Source organism: Salvelinus sp. IW2-2015, linkage group LG37 (assembly GCF_002910315.2).
Source record: "Salvelinus sp. IW2-2015 linkage group LG37, ASM291031v2, whole genome shotgun sequence".
NCBI lineage: Eukaryota > Metazoa > Chordata > Actinopteri > Salmoniformes > Salmonidae > Salvelinus > Salvelinus sp. IW2-2015.
In genome coordinates, this window is record NC_036876.1 from 4533603 (window position 1) to 4541082 (window position 7480).

The 7480-nt window shown below is 38.6% G+C and overlaps 1 pseudogene; it reads right to left on the minus strand.

The window, feature by feature from the left end:
- Nucleotides 1–1750: 1750 nt before the first annotated feature.
- Nucleotides 1751–7015, minus strand: LOC111960102 (uncharacterized; annotated as a pseudogene).
- Nucleotides 7016–7480: the final 465 nt, after the last annotated feature.

A 7480-nucleotide genomic window follows, 5' to 3' on the forward strand; every position in this document is an offset into this window, starting at 1 on the left:
TTGCCAAACGTCAGCCTCGAAACCTTAATGACTTGGAGAAGTTCTGCAAAGAGGAGTGGGACAAAATACCTCCTGAGATGTGTGCAAACCTGGTGGTCAACTACAAGAAACGTCTAACCTCTGTGATTGCCAACAAGGGTTTTGCCACCAAGTACTAAGTCATGTTTTGCAGAGGGGTCAAATACTTATTTCCCTCATTAAAATGCAAATCAATTTATAACATTTTTGACATGCGTTTTTCTGGATTTCTTTGTTGTTATTCTGTCTCTCACTGTTCAAATAAACCTACCATTAAAATTATAGACTGATAATTTCTTTGTCAGTGGGCAAACGTACAAAATCAGCAGGGAATCAAATACTTTTTTCCATCACTGTATATTAGAGTCAGTTTTATAAATAACTGTTTTGCTTTGGTTGGAAGCTGTCAGGTGCAACATGAACAGCAAGTAAAGATAGTGAGAACAACAGTGACACCACATAGACATCCTGCGGAAAACCACATAGAGACATAGAGACACAGAGAGCAGGTAGGAGGGTCCTGTGTGCACAAAGCCAGCAGGCCCACCTGACCAAAGCGTAGATACAGCCTCGTCTTGGGCGTACAGAAGACTGCAGAGTACCTGTGAAACTGTTCACTGTGTGGGGGTGGGTGTGAGTGACATGCTATCAACACAACCAAAAGAGGACAACACATTACAGAGGAGAGATGACTTGAATGAATAGGTTGTTTCCCATACTTATTCAACTACTCCCTGGAACTCAATACAAAACTACAGACAAACATGAGTCATTGTCTTCGTCATATAGAGAGCACTCTGCTACCCATTTTATTTTGAGTGATTGTGTGGCTCCTCCTGGTAACTAAGCTACACTTTATAATAATTTAGTTGATGTTAGTAGTAATGATCCAGTGATGATGAATAACTAGCCTGTTTGATGCATGTGACACTATTATTCTGAAATGGATTTATAACATGATACAGATATCTAATATGCATGTAATATATTAACTCGTTAAAGATTCTTAACCAAACATTGTCTTTGTTGGGCATTTTTTGACAGATATTATGACTACACACATGATCTATCACAGGAAAGTACATTTTTAATGATTCTTAGTGAACAATTTTAACATTTGGACAATTTATAAAAGTTCATGCCAACTCTACTGTTCAGGTAGTTATGGGGACTTCCACGTACCTCATTGAAAGAGAAATGAAGTGCAGTACTTCAACCTGCACATATGCATATTTACATTTTGTATTGTTTGTGAAAACTTCTTAATTATTATGCGTACATTGTCATATTCAGATTCAATTTTCAGCAATATCAACTCTCTTCAAAACATACTCAGCTAAGAAGTCTATTTTTAGTTCAGGTTTTCCTCATGAAGAGAGTGAGTAGTGATCTTAGTGACATGGATGTTTGTGGTTTTGATGCACTGAGGTGTGTGAAGACAGTGTGTGGTGAGGACTGATGGTCATTACTGGGGGTTTGAGATGAGTTAGGCTGAGTGGAAAATCTATTTAGGGCCGTCAGAACACCACAGAGATGTGATGCAGAATACAGCTTAAAAAGAGAGTTTGAGACAACTGAAAGTTTTAGTCAGTACAATGTACTCTACGCATGCTATTATAAACATCATGTAATCAGGATGCAATGTACCTGCAAACTTCCCAGATTAACTTGAAGAATATGAGTGCAAATCAAACAATACATCAACATTACAGTGAATTAATGTTTTATTTGATCGAAAATGTACCACAGTATCACACCAGTAATGTTAAAAGGAGTTTGACAGAATACAAGCAATTGTAACACAATTATAATGATAAAAACACAGTGTGTAACAGAAAAGCAATGCAAGTCTTAAAGGAGGTAAATTTATGTTTCAGTCCATGTTTTGGCACCTCACCCCAGAGTACACAGTGTCTCTCTCCAAGGTGCTCCTCTGTCTCTGGGTCTTTGGCTTCTTGTGGATGACATTCAGAGCAGCGTAATGGACCGACGTGAGTGTGTCATCATGTTCTTGATCCTAAGAGGAATAACAAAACAAATTCCCACAACATCAGGAAATTGCCTGAAATTTGATAGAAGGATTTGTTTACAGGTAGTCAAAGGCATACTCAGAATAGTTCACTATAAGGTCTGCATACCTGGTTATGAGAACTGGGGACTGCCAGACCACTTGGCTGAGGGTGCGTTCCTTTTAGACAAACATGAAGGAATCATCATCATCAACATCATCATCATACAATGAATTAACCCAGTTTCATGACTATAACATGTAATGTATATTGCACCAACAGTTTAAGCATATATTGTGGGCAATGATAACGCTTACCGCTGCACAGCAGAGAGGTTTTCTTGTTCATCTTACACATAACACAACCAAGGACAATGATGATGATGACACAAAGAGCCAACGCTACACCCAGACAGTACACCAAGAGAACCTGGTCCTCCTTACAACCATCTGTGGAAATACAGACAGTGGAAGAGGAAATTCATGACATTTTGTTTAAGCAGGCATAAAATGTTAGAACATTTTCGAAAATGTCAGAAATATCACTAACAGTTAATGTCCAGCTTGGTCCCTTTTCCAAATAGTATCTCCCCACATGAGGCCACAGCACAGTAGTAAGTCCCAGCATCAGAGAGGCTGAGGTTCCTCTTGGGGAGGTTGTAGACACAGCTCTGTGTAGTTGACCCAGCCTCAGGGCTCTTCTCACACTTATCTCTCCTGTCTCCATTGTTGTAAATGATTCCTGGACGGGATTCTCCTGAGCCATGTCTGAACCAATAGACACTGTGTTCTCCTGCACAGGTCTTGGAGTGTATTGTACAGTTCAGAGTCACAGAGTCTCCTGGCTGGACTGACTCAGACACAGGCTGCTGGAGTATAGACATGTGGTTGGACCCTGAATCTAAAGAGAGTGAGTAAGGTCATGGTGTGTACATTTTCTTTTCTTGCTAGATTCATTCATTTAGCATTATATGAACGCAATAAGGTACAGAATTAAGTTACCTTTGACAATTAAAGAAGTTCCTTCTCCAAATATGACTTTGCCCCCTTCCATAGCACCACAGTAGTATGTAGCTGTGTCCCCTGACTCTGTCTTTGAGATGGTCAGGTTAGAGCTGCCAACTCCTCTCTCCACACTCAAGCGTTTGGTCTCATTGAAGTCCTTGGTAAAATGGTTAAAATAAAAGGTCTTTTGAGTGCGATAATATGATGATGCCATGAGAAGAGGCTTCTGTCCAACAGTTTGCTTGAACCAAGCGACCCTGACCATCAAATTAGATTGACAAAAGCAAGTGAGTGATACACTTTGTCCCAGTTGTGTAACTATCAAAGGGTCTGGTTGGATTACATCCTTGTTAAGTGCACAACCTGTGAAGCAAACAAACAAAATAAATCAAATTATATTATATTATCATTATTCAGACTACATAGTCATTAAAATTGATTAAAAAAAAGACTATGACATAAGTAAAAGGATCCACGTTTATATTTCTTACTTACCCAAATTGGTGTTAATTAAAATTATTGTCCAATATATAATCATAATTTCCTTTCTGAACTGTATAGTGTGTGGGTCTGACAACGAGGCACCTTTTATATGATGACACTCATTGGTTAATCATCATGAAGTAGGCGGAAACTCTGAACTAAGTGATATTATTGGCTGTCTGAACAGGCATAAAACATGTGATAAAAACTTCAATCTATCATGTGTCCTGAGGCATACCATAGTTAGAGCAGCCCTTCACATTATGTTATGTCAGAGTTACTGGTTTATATTTTTTCATCATTTGGGTTAGTGGCTGTGACTATTGGTACATACATGTATGTCCTCTTTGACATACACAGGGGTTTACATTGTATTTCTCACTTCATGTCTGTAGAAGGCAGTTCAAGCTTTCAGGAGGAAGTGAACTCTGGTGAGGTTGGCACCTTTTTGACAAAATAAAGATGTGATTTTGATACCTGGTGCAAATAAGTGGTAAGAAGTAAGAAGTCATTAAACTAGGAAATAAAATTATGCTTATTGAACTATCACACCAACATAAAGGCAGGTTACAGACTTCCATGTTTAAACCATTATCATAAAAAGTAAGAGTTCAGACATTTGCGAAATCATTATATACATACATTTTGTTGTACACTTCTACAAAAACAGATGTATCCAGTCAGTCAATCTCAGCCACTATTGCTGAGGATTTGAGACTCATGACACAATCCTAGTATCAGCTTTCACAGTTGCTGGACAATTATGTTCTGCATCTGAGTTATTTTACATTTATATTAGGTGAAGCAAGCCCTTTCAATAGCATCCTACAGCAAATGAGAAATCTATATAATCGCCAGTTCACACGGACACTGTCAAGATTAAAGGGGAATTCAGAGGAGGGGTGGGGCTTAATTTAGAATGATGCTGATTGGATGACTGTCACGTTCTGACCTTAGTTCCTTTTTTATGTCTCTATTTTGGTTTGGTCAGGGCGTGAGTTGGGGTGGGCATTCTATGTTTTGTGCTATGTTTTGTATTTCTGTGTTTGGCTTGGTATGGTTCCCAATCAGAGGCAGCTGTAAATCGTTGTCTCTGATTGAGAACCATACTTAGGTAGCCTGTTCCCACCTGTGTTTGTGGGTAGTTGTTTCCTGTTTTGTGTTGTGTCACCTGATAGGACTGTTTCGTTTGTTGTTTCACCTTTGTTATTTTGTTTTCAGTGTTCAGTTGAATAAATTTAACATGGACACGTACCACGCTGCATTTTGGTCCGATCCTTCCTATTCCTCATCAGACGAGAACGACGATCGTTACAATGACCCTCACATGTCACATCCTGTCTTGATGACACACCAGAGTAGATGATTTCTTCCTCTCTCTGTTCTCTCAGTTCTGTCCTCTGTCTCCTGGGCTTGGCACTCTTCTTGTCAGCTAACTTCATGGCAGTGTAGTTCAAGGCATCATCGTCACTCTGGACAGTGGTGGAAAAAGTACCCAATTGTCATACTTGAGTAAAAGTAAAGATACCTTAATAAAAATGACTCAAGTAGGGCCTCCCGAGTGGCGCAGTAGACTAAGGCTAAAGTAGACTTCAGATGTCTAGGTCAAATTACCTAATAAATAGTTCATTGTGGTTTTTCACAGATTTCAGTAGACTATATATAGATAACTTGCTGCCTCATAAAAATAGTATTCTATTGTTGATAAAAAGGACAACATGAAGAGRAAAAAATTATGTCATACAACTGACTGACACCACTGAGACATCCTGCTGAAACCACATAAAGAGAGACAGAGAGAGAAAGAAACACAGAGAGAGACAGAGAGGGTCTTGTGCAGAAGGCCAACAGGCCTTACCAAAGTGTAGATAGCTACAGCCTTGTGTATTGTTCATAGCAGACCGCAGAATACATGTACACAAGGCTGTGGCATGCAATCAGTAGGCCTATGTCTTAGAGAAAGCAAAGAAGAAAACCTCCTACACTACAACTGCATGATATTTTCTGTAACATGATGCATGGGACTTCCTGACTCCATGTAAATGAAGACATTGACCTTTACATTGTAAGCACTGTGTTTAGAGACCATTGTTGCAGTAAGTGGTGTGAAGAGTACGGTGGCCTTGAGAGGGAAAGTAGTGCAGAGTGTTGGTGCAGGTCAGTCTTCCTGTGTTAAAAGTCTATGAAAGTTAGTTTCCAATAGTGGAAAGTCACTGTAACACCCTCCACTATGACCACAGAGGTGTATGAACAGAATGCATTGAGTTCAACTTGTTGACATTATTTTGGTTTAACAGTTGGAAATGCTTTATTTTTCTTTACACATGCAAATCAAATATAAAATGAGTTTGACACAGAAACAATGCATTAAATTATTTGTACTTTGTGTTACACTTAAAATAGCTATCATCACATTATACTGAAGCATTCATATAGAGCTAGTTATTAAAGAGGTATCTTGCATACAATGACAACTGTTTCATTCATCCAGTTCTACTGTCTGATCCCAGAGTACACCACCTCTTCCTCCATGTTGCTTCTCTGTCTTCTAGACCTGTTCTTCTTGTTGCTCAGATTCAGAGCTACATAATGGAGACTGTCTGCATCTTGGGCCTGTGTGAAACAGAACTGTATTTTTAACATTAAATGTAATAATTTCCTCCTGAGCCATGTCTGAACTAATAGACACTGTGTTCTCCTGCACAGGTCTCAGTGTGTATTGTACAGTTCAGAGTCACAGAGTCTCCTGGCTGGACCGTCTCAGACACAGATTGCTGGAGCACAGTCATGTTTCTGAAATGGACAAAAAGGTCTATTAACCCATAGAATTTCTAGAATATCACGGCAGCAAGTGTTCTAACTGATGATTTGTTAAATTAAAATCTCATCTGATTAAGGAAATACCTCATATTTACACCATAAATCTCTATATTCAGATTTAAAAAACAAACTTTAACTTTATCTTTGATCCTTCTCCAAACTCCATATTGTTGCTAAAAGAGCTCCCACATTGTATGTGCCAGAGTCTATCAGCTGCATGTCTGAGATCCTTAGGTGATTCTTTTCTTGGCCATTTTCCACCGAGAAGCGAGGGTTACCCTTAAACTCCTGATAGAATGTTGCGTTCCTTTCAAACTTATTGACAATTGAGGAGAACTGAAGTTTATCTCCCAAGGTTTGCTTGTACCAAGAGAACAATACTGCCTTGTCACTTTCATGAAAGCAGTGCAAAATCACTATGTCTTCAACGATGGCTGACATGAGACCACTCTCTTGACGTATGGATGAAGACTCAGTTCCAGCTAGCACATCAACTAGAGAACATGAAAACATATTAACTATGCTATAAGTTACCCCAAATAAAACTTTAGATTGTCAAAGTGTCTGTACAACAATAATTGGACATCACATACTGCAAGCAGAGAAATATAAAAGATTGACTTACCCATCTCTACGAGAAGTGGAAATATATGACAGTGTGATCATCCTTAAAGTTGTCATCCACTTCACAACTTGTTCTGACTCAGAATAGTTGTCTTATAAGTAGATTCTCATCATTATAGATGTATTACATATTAAGTACTTATTATTGAATTGTGGCATCCATTATTCTTTATCACTGCAGCTACTGTAATATAAGAGAGTCATAGTTGTGACCTTTTTGAAACATGCATGTTATGACACTGTCATCCACAAGGGCTTCTATCTCCACAAAGTCACTTCACCTCACTTAAAACATCTATGGAGAAAACACAGCAAACACAATACAGTAGTCTTCTTTTAGTGATCTCTCATTCAGGAGAAACTCATGGCTGATATCTACACTCATAGAAATTTCTAATAGTTTACATGAACGACTGCTCATTCGAAAAGAAATTGCAATTTACACTACAGTTCAAAAGTTTGGGGCCACTTAGAAATGTCCTTGTTTTTGAAAGAAAAGCACATTTTGGTTCATTAAAATAA